The following is a 19603-nucleotide window of genomic DNA, read 5'->3' on the forward strand; positions in this document are numbered from 1 at the left end:
CCACACTATCCCAGCCTGGGTGTGAGCATCACATCCCTCACGTCACCTCCCCACAGGGACCCCTCCTGATGCCCTTCCCCTCCAAATCCCCTTTCTCTGGTCTGTGTCCCCAGCAGCAGCTGTTCCAGGCAGGTGGGTAAAGCTGTGGGGTGGCCAGCTCCGCACCCAGGATGGCACTGGGGCGGCCCCGGTGTTTTGCAGCTCCTGGTCCCTGCTCAGAACCACAGCAGCATCTCCTGAGGGTGTGTGTGGGTGCAAGGGGGAGCCGAAAGTGGACAGTGGGAGACAGTGCTGCAGGCACTAGAGGGCAGGACAGGCCACAGCAATCGGGCCACAGGGACACCTAGAAACACTGATGTCACCTGTTGCACATTTCACACCCTGCACTAGTGACACCCTGCACTAGTGACAGCTGTTTGAACTTCCCTCCTCCACCCCAAAGGTGCTGACCTTTTGCAAAACCTCCTCATAACATGAGGACCTGACAGGTAGGGTCACCCAACATCATCCACACAAATATCACAGATTAGTTTGGGTTGGAAAGGATCTTTAAAGATCATCCAGTTTCAAGGCCCCTGCCATGGTTGCTTTGCCGGTATAAAGCAGAGCACATTTCAGTGGTCTAGCTGTGATGCTGCTGTATTGCAGTATTATTATAAACAGACTTGTGTCACCTCACTCCTCTTCCTCAGACTCATCATGAACACTGGGCTCTCTCAAATTGCCCAGGCCTTGCCTATTAGCATATGATAATATTAGCATATATATATTGTCACTGGCAGTTTAAGTTAAAAAACGTGACAGCAAACTGTAGCAGCCATGATAGTAGAATATGCCATGCTGCTGATGGCTATGGGATTAATGATTTCTCTAAAAAAGTTTAGCTGAGGGGGTGATGCAATAATGCTTGAAACTGCCCCAGAAAGATTACTTTTACCCGAGTCCTAGCTGGATCTGACAGCCACTGCTGAGATAACATATACTGTTAAAAATTACCTAATAGTGTAATTTGACTGAATAGGAATCATAATTCAATCATGCTTTGGCAATTGAAACGATATCTGCTTTAAAAACAGCTTTTTAAAGACCGTCATGTTAGAAAGTACTCATATGCCTGATGAGTTACAGAGTACATCTAAAAGATTATTTGATGTGCAAATATTAGCAGATCAACCACTACCACTTTCACTAATCGTAATTAATCAATCAAATACATTTGTTTTAAACAGAGTTGACATAATACTCAAGTTATCTACCATTTCCCAAAACACAACAAACTGAATCACAGGATCACTGAAAGGTCTGTTTAGGTTGGAAGGCATCTCTCGATCCCTGGTCATCTGGTCCATCCTTCTCTAAAAGCAGGGTCCTAGATTAGGCTGGACTTTAGCAGCAGTGTAGCGCTACTGAAACTGGTTTGGGGGGCCCGGTGGCCTGCAAGCTGAGCAGCTGGACAGCAATGCCCTTTGCAGCTGTAAAAATAAGGCTGTGTCCCAGATTGTGTCAGCAAGAGCATAGGCAACAGTTCAAGGGATGCCATTATTCCACTTTATTTGACACTTGTTGGTCCACACCTGGAAGACTGAGCCAAACTGTGGTCTTCCCCAGTTCAAGAGAGACGCTGAAAAATTTGAAAGGGTCCTGTGGAGGGCCACAGAGATGGTTAAATGTGGAGAACTTGACATAGGAAGTGTGACTGAAGGAACTGGGTGTGTTCAGTCAGAAGAAGGCTCAACTGAATCGTGGTGGTTATGGAGAAGGTGGAAGCATCTCCACAAGGATGACCCATGACAGTACAAGCAGAAACAGCCACAAGATCCACACGCTCCCTTCTGCCTCAGCCTGCCAGGGCGCAAGTCTGGAATAAAACCCCAAGATAACAAAGCAAAATCCGTATGTGTGCAGGAAACTCTTAATGCTGTGAGGTGCCTTCCTTGGCAGTAATTAGCTACCACTAGCGCAGGTGAGGGGGTTTCTGTGGATCCTTACAAGTACGGACAATTCCGTACGGCCACAGCAGCGGCGGCATCGGCGCTCAGAAAGCCGCGGGCCGGATACTCACACTTCGTTTTTAACAAGTTTCTCCGCAGTGCCGTTGCAGAGCAAACCCGCGGGCACCGCCGGCGCAGCGCCGCCCGGCCCGCCTCCGCCTGCCCTTCGGCCCGGCTTTTCCCGAGCACCCCTCCCCGCAGGCTGTCTCGCCGAGCGGCTGCGGCCCCGCCGGACCGGACCGGCGAGGAGGGGAGGGGACGGGGCCCGCCCGCCCCTCGGCCCAGCCCTGCCCTCCTCCGCCCCGCCCGCTGCCGCCCCGCCGCCAGGCGTCTCCCCGGGGCCGCGCACCGCCGCGGGGACGGGAGGAGCCGCCGCCGCTGCGCTCCCCGGCCCGGTGCTGGGGAAGCAGGCGGCGCCCGCGGAGCTGGGCCATGAGGTGAGAAGGGCCGCGCCGGGGGCGGCAGGTGAGCAGGGCCATCGTGTGGGGCCGGGCGCCCCGTGGAGCGGGGGGTGCGCTCCGGCGGGCGGCAGCGCCGAGCACCGGGGCTGGCGGGCCGGGTGGGCCGCCTGCCGCCGCAGGAAAGCGAATTGCGCCACATGTGTCCGCTTTCAGGAGGAGACGCTATTTAGTTAGCTATTTTCGCCTTCTCGCCTTCAGCTTTCCCCAAGCCCCAGCCGTCCCGCGGGCTTGTCCCTCCGCTGAGCCTCGCACTAGAGCCCCAGGACGGGCTAACGCCCCCGGGCCCGCTGCAGCCCCTCTCGCCTCCCGGAACAGAAAGGACTCAGTACCCACCGTTTAAGCGGGGGGCTGGCGGGGCACATCACTTCGTCGTTTTTCCGTGCGTCTCTCCAGCCCCACGGCACTCGCGGGGCTTTCACGGCAGAGCGTGGAGCTCTGAGGGGCGTTCGGCGGTGGCAGGAGACTCAGGTCGCGATTTGGGCTGGTTTGTTCCCGCGTAAGAAGGCGTCGGTCGGTCCAAACCCCCCGCTCGCAAATGGGTCTTGACCCCTGTGTCAAAATCCGGGCCGACTGGAGCGGCCGCAGCACGGTTTGCATCAGTGTTCCGTCCCGCTTCGGCAGCGTGACAGCTTGCTGCGGACAGCTCTGGAGCTGTCATTGACCCCTACGGGAGATGTGACTTTTTTCTGTGGGGAAGAGGAACTTACCACATTATGTGATTTATTATTTCTGAAAGTGTGTAGCTTTGTTAAAATTTAACTTTAAGTTGTTTTTTATTTTCCTGTTAAAAGTCTGTGTCCCATAGCCAAAGAACTTCGTTTTTCTAGAAAGGTGAATTTGGGACAGCCAAACTCTTCTCAGAGGGCTGTTGCTTTCCCTGTGAGACTTGAGCATAACAAGTATGTGCCCTCCTTGCAAAGGAGGGTCAATAAGGCTAACTGCTTTTGTAGAAGATATTTAAAGTAATTAATAAAGAGCACATAGTAGCTGTCTTTAAGATGTGAGTTTAAATGTGATCTTACCACCTCAGCCGATATTTTTAGTTTATAAAGGACTGTATAAGACAGAATCCTAGCTATGTTTTTGGGTTCGTGATATATCTACTTACTTATTCATGTGTGACCACTTTGTCTACCATGGATTTATTCATACCACCTTGATAATGGGGGTCTTGATTAATAAATACAAATGGTACATACATTCTCTTTGCAAGAAGTGGTAGGAGAGGATGTGCTTGGCATTATTGCCAGAAGATTAGCCAATTCAACTCTGACAGAATGAGGAAGGACGAGGTTCCCAATCTGAGCGCTTATGTCTCTCAGTATTGCAGTTGTGAAATTACTATCAACATGTGCCACCCGATTCTCCGTTGTTCCAGTGCACAGCAGAAAACCTGGCTAAGTCTGAGATGTCTGATCGTGTGAAGTGGCACAAAGTGTCAAGCGGTGCTGTCCTGACTTGGCAACTTCTCCTGCAGGACATGAGCGTCCCTTTTTCTTGTGAGGTCTGCAGCGCTCCCCTGGCCCCACGTGTACGGCACCTCTGTTGTTCTCTGACGCATTGCTGGGGAGAAATAAAGATGCTGTCATTGGGAATTCCCCTTCATTGGTCCTTCAGGTCCCTGCTGGTTTGAGCAGCAGTGCACAGAACTCCACCTCTGTGCGTGGGGAGCGGTCGTACTGTGCAACATAAAATGGGGCTGTGCCGGGCAGGTGGCTCTGGGTGGAACATGGGGAGTTCTGCTAAATAGAAGTATGGGTACAGTGACAGGATTGGTGACAAATTGTGTGACTGTTATTTGATGTAGTGTATGTTTGCAGCTGTGATGCTCTTATATGTGCGGTGTATTTTTCACCCTTAGTGTGCACATACTTGCCCTGCATCGTAAGTCAAAGCAGTCAAAATCTCATCTGCAAGCCTAGTGGGACCCGATATAGATCCTGGAGTAGTATAACTGCTGAATAGGCCGATCGCCACTGTGTTTTGAATTGTTGAGTGCTCTCAAAGTGTATACCTGACATTTAAACAGAACCTGATCATTCTGATCATGCAGATGCTGCAAATTGATAATAGGATTATTTGTCTAAGAAGTAGAAGATGGGATGAATGGGAATAAAAGCTAGAAATAAGATACGAGGGACTGTACCAGTTTCTCTGGACCTGTGCATCAGAGTGAGAACAGTAGTGGGAGGTTTGGGGAGTTTGATACAAGAAAGCACATAAACACAACGAAATAAATAATTACTTCTTAAAGGCAGAAGAGGCCGTTAAATCATGTAGTTACTTTTCCAAGTTTAATCAGGTTGAAGCCTTAGATTGGCATCTTTAAGTTTATTTAAAATTGCTCTATTTTTATGATAAATGAATGCATTACTTGTAAGTAGACTTTCTTTTAACATGGGCACTTGTTTTGAATTCAGTTTGCAGACACGTAAGCCAGCAGGTCACAGATTCATGCTCTTTAGCTAAAGACAATAACTTCTCTTTCCTTTCAATTCTGTAATCTGCTCTGCAGTGAGAATCTCCTTGTTGTAAAGCTCTGTGAGCTCATGCATTTCTTCTCTGCCTGCATGTCCTTCTGCCAGGACATGGTGGAAAGGAAACAGTATAAGATAATTTCCCACCTCCCCAACTGCTGAGACACACTTATTCTACTTTGTGTTGCAGGGGCTGGGACTTGAGCTGCTGTCCTTTTCCTTCAAACCCTTAACTTCTTGGCTGATGATTAAAAACTAAAAACATCAGCCACCACCCTGCCCATAAGTGAATACACACACTGTACTTAAGACAGATTGTGCTGGTGTTTGAGATAAGTTTCATGTGTTTGATGTAAGTTTTTATATGTTTGAGCACTCGACATTACACCTAAATAGTCCTTGTCAGTAGGAGCAATCTGGCTCACAAGACATTTGCAGAACCAGAGCATATTTAAAGTATGCATTGCCAGCTAGTTCCCTGCGGGCTCCACTGAGTTTTTATTTTAAGATGTTCCTGCTTTCAAAGATAAGCATGAAGCAAACGAGACTGCTCCAAATGCCAAGGGACCAGCAGTCGCACACTTCTACTGAAGCATGTGCCGCCGTACAGCTGGCCACATCGTTTAATTGCCACTAAACCCAGAAGAAACTGTTTGTTCTTTTCTTGCGTGTGTGGAAAGAAGTAGGAAATCTCTTTAAATGATGCCAAGGATACCGCTATTTTATGATAACCAGCAGGAAATAACAAGAGTTAGGAGAGAAAGAAGGTCAGTCTACTTGAATTCTATATGGGAAAATCTTGAAAGTTGATAATAAAACGTAATTCCACATATATCTCAAGGATATTAAAATAAATATTTTCCTTCTAGCTTTGCTTTTTTTTTTCTGACTTATCTTTTTCTTCCATGCTTTCTTCCGAATATGGCCTATTTGGAATTTGCTATGAAAGAGCATTTCGGGTTCCACATGTCTCCGACATTACAATCTAGAAGTGATAGTTCTTTCCAGTGGCTTTTGTCCATATGCTTCTCATATTTCCTCTTTTCTGTTGCTTTTTCTGTCTGTACTGATTGATCTTCTGCAAAGTGACGTGAGCTGCAGTGCTAAATTGAGATCAAGGATACCTTCGTACACTAATTCTGTCTTGGAGGACAGGGCAGATCTGCTTTTATCTTTCTCCTTCCTGCACCTAGAGGATTCTTTTAGGGGAAGCTGTTTCACAAACAACTTGAGGTAGCAAAATTTAAGCTTTCCAAATAGCATTACCTATTCATAATTCTGAGCTGGAATAATGATACAATAGAGGTTGTATCATAACGCATTGATTTATAGTTCAAATGAGCTGGAGAAATAGCTTGATCACACTGATTACTTCCCCGTGTTTTCTCCCATTCAGCTTCCACGATTTTTCAAAGGATATCCCTGAACACATTGACACTGTATATTCCCTTGCTTAAACCCCAGAAAAACTGCAGTGGGAATAAAAGGCAGAAAAATGTCCATTTCTAGTCCCTGTGGTCGGTTGTAAAAGGGTCTAAAGTAAGCTCAGTCATGCTGGGTTGATAACTCAACATCCGTATTTATTGTCATTTTTCCCTCTGGAGAGCCTCAAGTTACAAGTATAGGAAGATGTGGCTTTTTGAGTTGCTAATAAATCCTTGAAGATATGAGAGAAAGACAAACTAAAACTCTAGTTCTTGTCTGTATCAGTGAGGAGCCTGAAAAAGTACCTGTGCAGAAGAACTCTGTGTATTTCATCTTGTTATTCTTAGGTGCTGCTATTGGAGTATAAAAGAAGGTGTAGGGAGTATCTGGGGAATATCGGCATGGTCTGCTGTGAGTGGCACCTAGTCCTGACTCTCCAGCAATTAAGTTTTGGGGAAGAAGACCTCCCAGCTCTGTCTGATCCACAGGGATCAGAGAGTAAGTACTGATGTTCATCCCAGCCCAACCACTGGGAGCCAGTCCTCTGTGTAACGTGGATGGATTCCCTGTCCCAACTATTTTCTCCACTGTCTCCTCCTCCCCTCCTCTGAGGGAAGTGGGAATGGGTCTGTCCTAGGAGGATGTTTCTTCATTGCCTATTTCATGTGTATCTTGGGGAAGAGCAGAGTTGTCTCTTTTGTGTGTTGAGACACAATAGGATAGCAGTCATCTTCTACATGTCTGGAGTGATAGTGTTCTTTTTGCCTTATGTGGGGCAGTGGGGCTCCTGAAAGGGAAACTTGTGCTCGTGGTTAAGGTAGTTCAGCTGATGGCTGTATGTTGCACACAGAACTGTGTCAGTGCTAAATGTCAACTCTGTGTGCTGAGGGGTGTTGCAGATGACCTGCATGACCTAGACAGGCTGCATGGAATGGCTCACTCTGTTCATTGCATAGATGGCACCATGCTTTGTCTTCACAGCCATGCTAACCATGCTGGGGAAGGTTGTGTGCTGCCAGCTGGGGAGCACTAGTCACTCCAGAATGGCAAGGTTCATCCCCAGGTGAGTAAGTTTGCTGCATTAATCCTGTTGGGAGGCATTGCCTCCCATCAACCTTCTGATGCCATCGCCTCTCCAGTGATCATCTCAAGAACTGTAGCAAGAAATGCACTTGCAGCAAATGCAGACTAGCAGCTGGTGGAATGCATAGGGTGGTGTCAACCGCTGTGGTCAACTGTGTGCATGGGACATACAAATCCTGGGCATGGTGTAAGTAGGCTAAAGGGTCCTGTAGTGCAGACACAGTGGGAGCCACTGTACCCCATGCAGTCTGCCTAATACCTGTAGTAAAGACAGGGCACAGCATTTGCTCCATGTCTTGTACCATGGCACAGGTAACAAAGTTGGTGTAGATGTGCTTTACTTTTCTTCAGGGCATGTAATAGAGCTGCACTTAGGAGAATACTAGAGTAGCAGTATCTAACCTGTGCTAGTGTATACAATAGCAAGCAAATGTAGTGCAGTGAGCAAGATTATACTTTGCTCCTCCACTCGGCCTGTTGTTTCCAAGTTCCTGTTGTAATGAATGGTGTTGAGGGACTCTTGAGGATAAGCAAGAGTATCTTCTGTAAGAGTGTCATGTATATCTTTCAGAGAAAAGTGCAACAGCAGAAGTCCCACGTGCTTTTTTGGCTGTAAAATATCTGTGCAATTTTGTTGGTTTACTTCAGCTAGAATGTTATTACAGTCACTCAGCTGTACAATGTGATCAATAGCATTGGTTTATCCTGTCCTACAGAAATAAGTAACATTGGAATTAATACGGCTTTTTAAAAGAGTACAATTAATAGTGCTGCAAGGTCGAACAATAAACGAGTGATTTATAAAGCATTAAAATTCTGTTTTGCCAGTGCCTTGACAGATTGATGCCCAAAGAAGACACTAAGTATCTAATAATTATATTTTCCTGTAATAAAAAACAGTGGAAGGAGCAGTGAAGCACATGTTAAAGACATAGCTAAGCTAGTTCAAAGTTTATTTTGTCCCCAGGGAGGTGGATTTTCCTTCTTTGTCAGGTGGAATTATCTCCAGAGTCGTCGCCACAGATGCGGCGTGCAGAGAACCAAGGGGGTTGTGAAAGGGAAGGAAGCAGTGATGTTGAACAAATATCTGGAAAGAGGTGGTAACTGCAAGGCAAAGGAAAGTTCATGAAATACCAGAAAGTATTAGCTAAAGGAAAGAAGTTACTAAAAACATAACTGAAGTTGGATTGAAGAAACAAAAGGGAAACACTCGGAAGAGCGGTGTAAAGCTCCCAGAGATCTGTTTTGTTAACATAAGAAGTTCTATTTTAATTCAATTTTCATTTAGTCTTAGCAACCAGCTCAGCTTTCTGTGCAGAGAGGCAACCTTTGTAACGTCCTAGAAAGCAAAAAGACTCTACATACATGGTCCAGGATGCTTTCTGGCATCTGATTTTTTCTTGTATCTTAGTGGGAGTCACAGCTCACCTGCATCGTTGAGTAAGTAAAAGGCATTAAACCCTTTTTAAGCAATTAAGACAAGCTAAGAAGAAGTAACATAACTCTTTTCTGCTTCAACTGCACTTAGATATCTTGGCAATCACCCTTATGAATTAAACAAGTTACTTAATACCTCTCACAGTGAAACAGCAGCAGGTGATTTGCCTGCTGAAATCAGGTGATTTACCTGTTGAAACACTACCTTTTTGTATTCTCAGGGCTCAGACGAGAAAAGACCAGGGCTGCTGGCTGCAATGAATCCAAATGCACTTTGGTAACACCACTCCTCCCTGTTTCAGTGGAGGAGAAATTTGAAAACTAGCACATGAGGTGTCCTGAGTGGATGCATCATTTGCTTCTTTGAAACCTGGCAGCCAAATAGCTCTTCCTCATTCCGGTGGTGCCAAGCACTGGGAAGAGATGACACTTCTCTCGTGGTCCTCAGGGGTGGATGCCAATGAAAGTAAGAAAAATTGTGTCAGCTGAGAATTTCCAGTTGGAGGGGAGGCTGTTATATCCCAAATGAAGGAGGATGAAACCAGCAATTTCAGTGGAATATGACACAGCTTGTAGCAATGGTGAAACTGATACATTTCTGCTAAATATTTTGGTTTCAGCCAGCTGAGTATATTCAGACAAAAAATAATTTTTACTGGAAATATTTTAAATTGTTCACTTGTTTTTACAAACCTAACACTCCTTTCCCCACAAAACAAATAAGCAAGCACATGTTTACTATAAAATCTGTGATCTTGAAATTCTATAGTTCTGAAAAGTATCCACTGCTTTCCCTTCTGTGGACCCATTGCATTGTGGGGTGTTTGTGTAAAGTTTCTTTCCACTGTGGTGAATGCTCACAGTGTCCTGGTTTGGAAACCCGTCGCTCTGGATTTTTATTTTTGCTTAGAACAAAAGACTGTAGAGTCATTTTGGGTCTTTTGGAGGTTGCAGATAGATTGTAATGGCATTTGTATCACTGGTTGTGCCCAGCAAGGCTTCTGGACCGTATTACTTCTCGCATAACAGCTGCCAGCAACAAGAATAATTTTCATGCTTGGAAATCCTCTTTACTTGACCTGTGCACATTTACATGCTGTTCTTCTCTGTGAAACATTCTTCGTGTGAGTGATGGATGGAATCATCTTCCTTTTTAATTCGTGAATTTGCTATACAGATATTTCACTGGGTCTACTAAGGTACATGGAGGTTTTTGATTAATAAAAATGTATCCTAGTTATCATGTATGAATTGGTTTCCTGTATTTATTTAGTTTTCCTATATTGTATTTACAGGGCAAAGAGGCTGCCCTGACCAAAACAGAGAGATGGACAAGGAAGAGAACTAAATAAGGATAAATGGGAGAGTAAATGGTTTTACCTCTTTTCTAAAAGAAAAGAGCATAGCCGATTTTTTTTTTTCCTGTAAGTTGCTCTTCTTGTTTCAATGATTTATCAACACGAAATCCTGAATCTCAGAACATTTCAGTCTTTGCAGGCCTCAGTACCCATACAGACAAATATTTCCAAATCTCTGGACTGCTAGCAAAGATGAAATGTTGAGTTACAGAGTGTTAAAAGGATATTAGAGGTCATAAAAGTGGCTCGGTTGAAATAGGGTTGTGGATCTTGGTCCTTAAAAAAAACCCTCAGATTTTTGCTCTTTTTTTATACCATCTTTTATCAGCATCGAAAGTATCAACATTGAAAAATAATTTTAAAATAGGGCATTACAAAAATTAGTATCGACTTCTTAAACTAATGGAAAAGAGTGTAGAAATGAAGTTACTGTAAATCTTTTGTACCTAAATCAGTAAAACAGTTCACAAAATATTTGAAGACAATGTAGAATGAATGTATTTTTTGATCTGTAAAAATATTAGCAGGTTGCATTACTTTAAAACTTTTTTCTTGTCAAATTCACGCATTTTTTAGACTACATGAGTCTCTGAATTGTCTTTATGGTCAGTTATTTGCACTGATTACTTTATTGATGATCTAATTTAGAAAAATCCATAGTCAGGCTATAATTTTAAGAATTAAATTCCAACCTAATAGCAAAAATTGTCATGCATCTATGTAGGTGTTAAGGTTGTTGTCGTACTTCTAATCAAATATTATGGGTCCCAGAATCTTAAACTGCACTACATTGTAATTTTTATTTCATTTATTTTGGCAAAGATGTCTGTCAGAAGTTGAATCCGTGGAGTTTACAGGACGTCTCTGTGGAAAGTGTGACTTCCGCCTTCAGTTTGTCCCAGCAGAGAGAGCGCTGACTCTTGAATCACACTGGTGCTCTCAGTGTGAATCTGGGTAGCAAGTCAGTAGTGACCATTTGGTAGAAATCTATTGGATTTTTATTGGCATTGTAGTGGATGTTGGAGGCTGCAGTGTCATTGTGCAACGCATGAAATACACTATAGTAGTTTATTGGCTGAAACCATCTAAGTACTGGATAGTAGGAACTTTTAGATAACCCCAAGTTCTTCCATTTGCGAATCACGCATCCGGTATCAACATCTGACAGAATATGGTCATGGAGGTTTTATAAATTACTCAAATGACCTTCTGGTAACTTGGGGTGCAAATGTCAAACGTCCAAGTTGTTTGGGGTTATTTTTCATTAACTCAGTGAACCATACTGAATGGATGTTTCAAATGTCAAAGTTGAAGAGGTCATGCAACTGGGTGGAGAAATAAGGAAAAATGACCTCTTGGTGAACTTTTAATGATAGGTTACAGATTACCGGATTTTTTCTGTGCTATTTTAACAAGCATTTCTGTATCAGGATAACTTTAAAATGAAGAAATGGTGTTCCTTGCTTATGTTACTTGAGCCCTTGGAGAAGTTAAACAGATCCCAAGATTGTCTCTGAAAAAACGGCGTACAGACAAATGACTCTAATAAAAATGCCGAACTGCTGAAATATTCGGTATATTTTATATCTGCCTGCACTTTGCATTCATTAATCCATAGTATGCCAATTTTCAAGTTCCTAAGGTAGCATTGATAAGGGATTTAATGATCATATATTTTTAAGTGTGTTTTGTTGGTTTTTTTTTCCCTTCTGTGGAGGTAGTGGCTGAACTCTTTCTTTACCAGCCTCTACAGGGCTCTTCAGCATTGTCCTTGTTATTCTGGTTTCCTAATTCCTTTTGCATTCCCCTGCACTGGAAAAAAAAAAAAAAAGAAAAAAGAAGCTAGTGTAGACAAGAGCCAGTCTCCTTTAATTTATTCAAGTTTCAGTTTTGCTGGAGAAAGGGGTAGGACTGCATTACTGTGCGGGATGAAGTCCTAAACGAGCACAAACACTGTGCAAGTAATGCCACATTTTTTGGCTGCTTGTTCAAGTAACGTGCAAGAAATGGCACAGGATCCCAAGAAGGTTTGTGTACCATACAGTTATCGAGAAGGCGTGCAGTCCAGACCTCTGAAAGGCATGAGTCTGATTATAACTCTGTGTTAGAAGCTGTCAGTTTGGGAAAACAAGAGTTTCAACTGATCTGTAGTTGACAGTGTGGAGCAACCTTTTCTCTCTCTTTTAGCTGAGAAACAAGTTACTGTGCTGAATATGAATGATGATTCGTTGTATTGAATCTGCTTCTATATTGACATTTATTCAGCGATAACCTGTGAGCCACAATTTGATGATTTTTTGAATTATCACATGACTTCATAATCAAAGGAAAAATTAAAGAAATAACTAAGTAATATTTGGACAATGCATAGATTTTTTTTAATCAACTATATGTGTAGTATTTGCAGGATTTGGGTTGTTTAGAGTTGTGCCCTGTTGGCATTCTAAGCACTCTTATGAAAATATAACCTCTAAAATTAAGATACTCTTTAAGAAAAGTAAGAAATCACTCCTGCATTTACAGTTTAATTCTAACAGAATTAGTCCCTGATGATTTAATGTAGTGCTGCCATTTCAGTATATTAGTTTTAATAACTGTCCTTTGCATCTGTGTTACATGAAATGGTAGACTGCATCTTTCATGCAGGATCGCTCTCCAGTCAGCCCATGAGTGGGAACGGGAGTGAAAGGACCTGGATGGTTTTGCTGCCGAGTTTCCCGCTGGCAAATCCAGCTGCTCTTGGCAGAAAACCCAAGTGTGCATGTTCCAGCAAACAAATCCAGGGTTGTGATGGGCAGCTGTTATCCAGTGCAAGGCTTGTGGTGTTTAATAAAATCAGCTACTGTTGTCTTTCTGCCTTCAGTGTTATTAACTTCTTAGTGAAACCTTGTTGCTTGTGCTTTAGTTTGGGTTTTGAGGATGTATTAGTGTTATCATTACTCCCTTCAGACTGCTAAAGCAGTTCTCCAAGTCTGAGGCCACTAGGAGTGGACAGAGGAAAGAAAACTTTTGAACTAGTCAAGATGCTGTTAGCAAAGAGTGAGGCGTATTTTGAAAGAGCATTAATTATGCTTTCATACATAATTTATGTATAGAGACTTCCGGCTTTGATGAAGCAGTTAAAGAGACAAAGCTGCTAAATCTGTTAAAATTGCCATTAAGATGGTATGTTGCATGTAAAATACCTGTATAAATACCAATATTCTTAACCTGAAATCCTTTTCCAGGTAAAACTTCCCTAGTTTTAGTAGTTTATGGATGAAGTGGTCATTTCACAGCATTGACATTTGAAGTTACTATAGAGTGAAAGCGAGACTCAGAAAGTGAATTTTGATCAAATAATTTGAATATTAATATTTACATAATATAGCAGCAACATGACACACTGCTTTATGTTATTGAAATAGTGCTGTAGGACACGTCTGGATGATGTTGTAGGTATGTGCAAAGTGTGAGTATCTGAGGCTGGGAGGTTTTAAATTACCATAATCTAAGCAAGATGTGTGAGGTAAGGTGTTTGCTTCCAGGTGACAAATCTGGTTTTAGGATTTCCTGAAATGCACTGATGTTAGCAAATGTGTATCCCACTCTCTGGTCCTCGGAGCAGCTGTTGCACCAAGCAGGAGCTGGTCGGTCCCTCTGTCTCTGCTGTGGATTTTGCTTGCTGCCTTTGGAAAGCTGGCAGCTGCTAGTGTGTTTTATTTGTAGTGAGCTTATGAAAGGAGAGAGTGTTAAAGCCAAGGTCTTAGCAAAAACCTTTTTTGAAGCCGCAGGAGGCTTATTGACTCTTTGGTGAAGGCTGCTGGAGGAGGATGTGGGGAAGGGGAAGGACATCTCCCTGCCACCAGCCTGTCTGGCAGAGAGAAGTGGCAGCGTCCTGCCTGAAATGACTGCTGGGATGCAGGCCTGCAGTGATGAAAAGAGTTTAGCCAAGGTATTGAGAGAGAACAGGGAAAAGTGCTTTTTCACATGACCTCGTACAAGTGGGTTCGGTGTTTGTTTTGTGCGGGTTCAGTCCTTAGTTGCAGCGAGTAGGCCAGAGTCCTCTCCACAGCCTCATTGAAATGGAAATGCCTTTGCCCGCTGCTGTGGAATGCAAATTATTTTAGGAATGTTCCTGGGTCCTGTGGCTTTTTAAAAACTCACACTTTTAAGTTTTATGTTGTTGTTGTTGTTTTGTGTTTTGTTTTGTTTTTTTTTTTTTTTGGGGGGGAGGGGTGGTATTTTAACCGCTTCTCATAACAAAACAAGCATCCAGAAGGATGATTGGTGCCTTGATTCTGACCCAGCAGAATATGAAGTGTGGGATTTTCTTCACATGTATAAATGGTTCCCTGTGAGTCAGTGGTGGAAATACGGGAAATGCAGAAATGCTTTGCTGGATTGAAGTCAAAATGCTGAGGGCTTTGCAAAGCCAAACAACAGAGCAGCCTTCAGTAAGGCAGGCTGCCATGAGATATCATTTGGTGTCATTCCCTAGGCATTTGTCTCCCTTTTCTTACTATCACTTTTTAAAAATACTGTTTAATAACATTTATTCTGTCATCAGTGCACTGGACATGGGCAAAGACTCATACTTGATGCATTGTCTGCATAGGTATTTCACTGACCAGAATAGACCAAAATCAAGTGATACAGGATCAGAAAAATTATGATGAGAGACAATGCTGTATTTCAGAACAGGCAAAACTTGCTTAGAAACAAAGAATGGAATTTATTGGTCTTTGTGTTTCTGGTATCAGGACACAAGATATAAAAGGGATTTACTTGTAATGATTTTTTTTTTCTTTAAACTGCAAATAGACTTGGATAGATTAGGTGCATATGTGGACTATATTTGATGCTGCTGCATGTGGAGGTGATTGTAACCAGATCAGAATATTGATTGATTGGTGCAGGGAATGGCAAGTCAGGAATTTGTAGGTGTTCTGTCCAAACTGAACACTCAGTATAACTTGGCAAAATAATAGCCAACCGATCCAAAAATTATCAGAGTCGATAGGATGTCCTACAGCCTCACCTGTTGAAGGCACTGGGAACTGACAGTGCCCTTGGTTGCTTGCATACCAAGGCATTTAATCTGTAGAGATGCATATAAAGTATCATGACGCTATACAGAATATTCTTAGTAAACACGTTAAACATATCCTTGAGCGCATGGCTTTTTTCCACCCACAGTTTCCCTTATGATTTTGTGCACCATTCTTTTACATCCGCCAAGTCTTTTGTAAAAGAGAGATGTTCCATATATAACTTTGGATTTTCATTATTTTTTACATTCACAAATAAGACTTCCATATGAAGAACTTCTGCAATATCAGTGTGACAGATTTCTGGTTATGGGACACAAGTGTTTATGTGTTGTACTGCTCAAGTTCTTTGCTTAATCAAGGAAAGATGTGGAATCCCATGCAATAAAGAGAAACAATATAATGGGAAAAGGGTTTTCCTGTTTTATAATTATAAAACAATGCCATGATTTGAAAAAAAAATAGTAATTTTATTAAAGTACATGCTATTTTCTATGATAAATTTTAAAGTGATTTATAATTTCATGTTTAATACTTTCTCCAATAAGGAGCTGTACATGTGGTAGATAAAAAATGCATGAAATTTCACTGTAGGACGTGTTTGAGTTGTACTTGCCGTGTACCAAATCCTGATTGTGGATGCACGTGTAAGACTAATACAAACCTCAGAAAACCTACATAGATGTCTCGGAATGGAGATTTTGGCCCTGCGTGTTAATTTTTCCCCTGCTCGTACTGCATTAATACTTTAATAATTGTTACATCATTATGATTTTCCTTTCTGCTCACAAATTCAGGGGAAGAGAAACTGTGTCAGCAGAAATGGAGTTGGACCCGCACGAGTGCTAGAGGTAGCCAGAAGAGAACAAGTAGGAACACCAGTGGAATGCTAGTGCTGTGTAATAGATGCATTGTCTCCTGCAGGTATGTTTGCTCCTGATGGATGCAACCTGAGGCATAAGGTATGCTGAAAGTTAAGCCCCGCCAACCGATTTCTGTAATGGGGAAGAGAGAGTCCTTCCTGATTTAATCTCAGTGTAAGTAGGTTAAATGTGGTTTTCCTGTCACATCTTTGCTTATGTATTTTAAAGACATCTGCAACAGTACTACTTACCTTGTCTTGAAAAAAATGCTTTTACTTGCTGTGCAGGCTTTGGCTGGGATAGAGTTAATTTTCTTCATAGTAGCTAGCATGGGGCTGTGTTTTGGATTTGTGCCGAAGACAGTGTTGATAACACAGGGATGTTTTAGTTGTTGCCAAGCAGGGCTTGCACAGGTCAAGGCCTTTTCTGCTTCTCACACCACCCCACCAGCGAGGAGGCTTGGGGTGCACAGAAAGTTGGGAGGGGACAAAGCCAGGACAGCTGACCCCAACTGGCCAAAGGGATATTCCACACCGTATGGCGTCACACTCAGCATATAGAGTTGGGTCAGTAAGAAAGAAGAGGGAACATTCAGAGTTATGGTGTTTGTCTTCCCAAGTAACTGTTACACATGACGGAGCCTGGCTTTCCTGGAGATGCTGAACACCTGCCTGCCCATGGGAAGTAGTGAATGAGTCACGTGTTTTGCTTTGCTTGTGTACACAGCTTTTGCTTTACCTATTAAACTGTCTTTATCTCAATCCACAAGTTTTCTCACTTTTACCCTTCCAATTCTCTTCCCCATCCTACCGGAGGGGAGAAAGTGAGCAGTTGGGTGGTGCTTAGTTTCCAGCTGGGGTTAAACCATGACACTTGCATTTTACATTTACTCAGGTAAGGTGTGGTAAAAGGTACATAGATAACAATGTCATCTTTACGTGGGGCTGTTATGAATCTGAACAGGTTGTCCTAGACACTCTTCAGGGTATCTGAAGTATAGCAGCATCCCCTTTTCAGCTGCATGATTAAGGTGGACAGAGGACTGCACAGTGTCAGGATTCTCCTGGTCTTCTGGTGCCTGGTTAACTAATGCATCTCTCTGGCATGCAGCATGAAAGGAAGGTGCATTTTTGAGCTGTATAATGTCAGATCATTAGCAAGAGTGTGCCTGTTCTGACAGTTGTCATTGTTTTTTGACATTAGTTTTGTGTGGAAAGCGATGTGAGGAATTCTGTAATAACCTCTGAGAGCTTGATGTGGGGCCAGATGTTGACTAGTTCAGAACAACCATGTTTCTACTCACAGTGTTTTCATAATTCAAAAGCTATCATCCAGGTCTCTGTTTCTGCATGGCATAGGTCTCTTACAGACAGCATCTTCTCTTGGCATCTAGATATGGCATCATGATGAAAGTGCAAGGGTGTCACCCACAGTGTCAATGTGTCAATGTGAAAACTTTTCCTGTTGCTGTTATGTCTCTTCCCACATCTACACCTGCTTTTCCTCTGGCTTTCTGGGACATGATGCCAGGGCAGGTATATGTACCTCTTCTGGGAGAGAGTCAGGTCAGTGGAAGAGCATTGACACATAAACCCATGTGAGAATGCTATGGCATTACATGCAGGACAGGTGTCTTCAACAGCTGGTTGTAGACTTACGTTGCAGATATTGCAAAGGTCCCTCACAGGGAGTTTCCTGGCCGTCCTTGCTGTGGAGTTTGTTGTCTGTAGTGAAGATGAACTTTAGGGCCAGTGAAGCAAGTGGAGGTTGGTAAAACTGTGTTATCCTCCTAGAAATTTGCATTGACCTGCATCAGATAAGGACTTTGAGTGAGAACTGCATCCAGAAACCTTAGGCAGGTGTCATCATAGTATTTTCCAGGCACAGGAGGAGTAGAAAGTGAAGCCTTTGCTGCCCCTCTTGCTGCCTCTCAATGTGAAACACTGGTAAGCAAGACCATTGTTGGCAGCCTTCATGTATGTCTTATATGTATCATGAAAAGCCCCAGAGGTCTTGTGTGGGCTGTTTTCCCTTGCTGTGCCTTTCCTTGTGGGAGTCACCTTTCCTCTGGTGTGGCAGTAGGGCCTCATGTACCACACCTGGAAACTGGCTGGCTGATTTCATTACTCACATGTCTTCTGCATCAGAGCAGAGGGTTAAAAGGCATCGCCTTTCCCACTGGGGACCCTGGACATGCCAGGGCAATCCCATCACCACAATGTGTACCCATCCCAAGTCACACATGCCCATGCTGTGCCCAGTACAGTCACTTCTGAAACACAGAATGCATAGCCTGTAAATTTGTGGCAATGGTGGAACAACTGAGGAAAAAAAAAGCCCAAAATCCTGGCTTCTACACACATATAGTCTGGAACATATCCGTCTCATAGATAGCCAGTGCAGAACCCATCGTCATTTCCTCTAACCAGCGTATAACTCCTTTTCACCACCACAAGGTATTGCACTTTTTGTCAGCCAGTGTGCCTATAATCACTGCTTTGCTTTCTGTAGACTGTTAACTGTCTACTATACTTAACCGGTCAAGTCCTATTCAGCCTAAATGCATAATCTAATTTCCTAATACCTGAAAGCCTGTAAGAACCTCAGAAGGCTTTACCTCAAATTCATTTTCAGGGCTGCAATATTCATGTATGGGAAACATCCCCCACTCTGCTTCTGCTCCACTTCTGCTCATCAGTTGATGAGAAAGAACAGTATTTAGGAGCAACCAGAAACAACTTTTTTTGGCTGTGTGGGCAGCACAGCAAGCTTGGCCAATATACCTGCAACACTTCATATTAAGGTCAATGTGGTTTACAAGGAGTATGAACACAGAAGATTGGCCAATGAGACTGTTTAACTGACGCCAGCATGGCCACTGGCCAACCACCTAAGTTTAGATTGACAAGTGACTGATGTGGCCAGAAACCACCAGGCGCTGTGCCTGGTTGGCACAGCATAAGTGACTGCCATGACTCTGCATGTATTGGGGCCCCCTTGGTCGGAGGACAATACAGTGTGCAAGAGATGCCATCATGTACCAGAGGGCTGACCTTGAAGCAGAAGCATGGGATTTATGGTGGTGGTTTTCTGCAGCTAAGAGAGGTGTTTTGGGTCCATGCTGAGGGTAACTGCAGGGAAGAACTGGCACAGCTTAGGGAAGAGGTCCTACTTCTGCTTACTCACCCTTGCCTCTACTAATATGTCTTGCTGTGCTTATCCTCACCCTGCCAGAGGTAACATCCTGACTGACTGCTAGAACAGGAGCAGTTCTTTGTGTTGGTGTACCCACTGCTCTGTTGTTCTGCAAATGGCTTGTGTTGCAGTGACTGGGATGCCCTTATGGAGCTGTTCCCTCTTAGTCTGTAGTCTCTGTGTCTTCCCCAAGGGCTGGACTTGGGCACTACAAGGTTGCTACTGCTGATGCTTCTTCATCAGAGGACAGTACAAGAGAAAAAAAGAGAGCGTTTCGCAGGCT

The 19603-nt window shown here is 43.5% G+C and overlaps 1 protein-coding gene across 7 annotated transcripts in view; it reads left to right on the plus strand.

Moving 5' to 3' along the window:
• Positions 1-2294: 2294 nt before the first annotated feature.
• Positions 2295-19603, plus strand: part of PLAGL1 (PLAG1 like zinc finger 1) — a 52214-nt gene continuing 34905 nt past the window's right edge. For 3 of the 7 annotated variants that reach the window (XM_082048626.1, XM_082048629.1, XM_082048632.1), the window contains exons 1-2: positions 2295-2428; positions 16060-16299. The gene's annotated coding sequence lies outside the window, so the exon portion shown is untranslated. Of the gene's footprint in view, positions 2457-16059; positions 16300-19603 lie in introns of all 7 variants that reach the window. The other 4 variants (XM_082048627.1, XM_082048630.1, XM_082048628.1 and 1 more) reach the window with 3 other exon arrangements.

This window comes from Streptopelia decaocto (assembly GCF_964273445.1).
Source record: "Streptopelia decaocto genome assembly, chromosome: 3".
Taxonomy (NCBI): Eukaryota; Metazoa; Chordata; class Aves; order Columbiformes; family Columbidae; genus Streptopelia; species Streptopelia decaocto.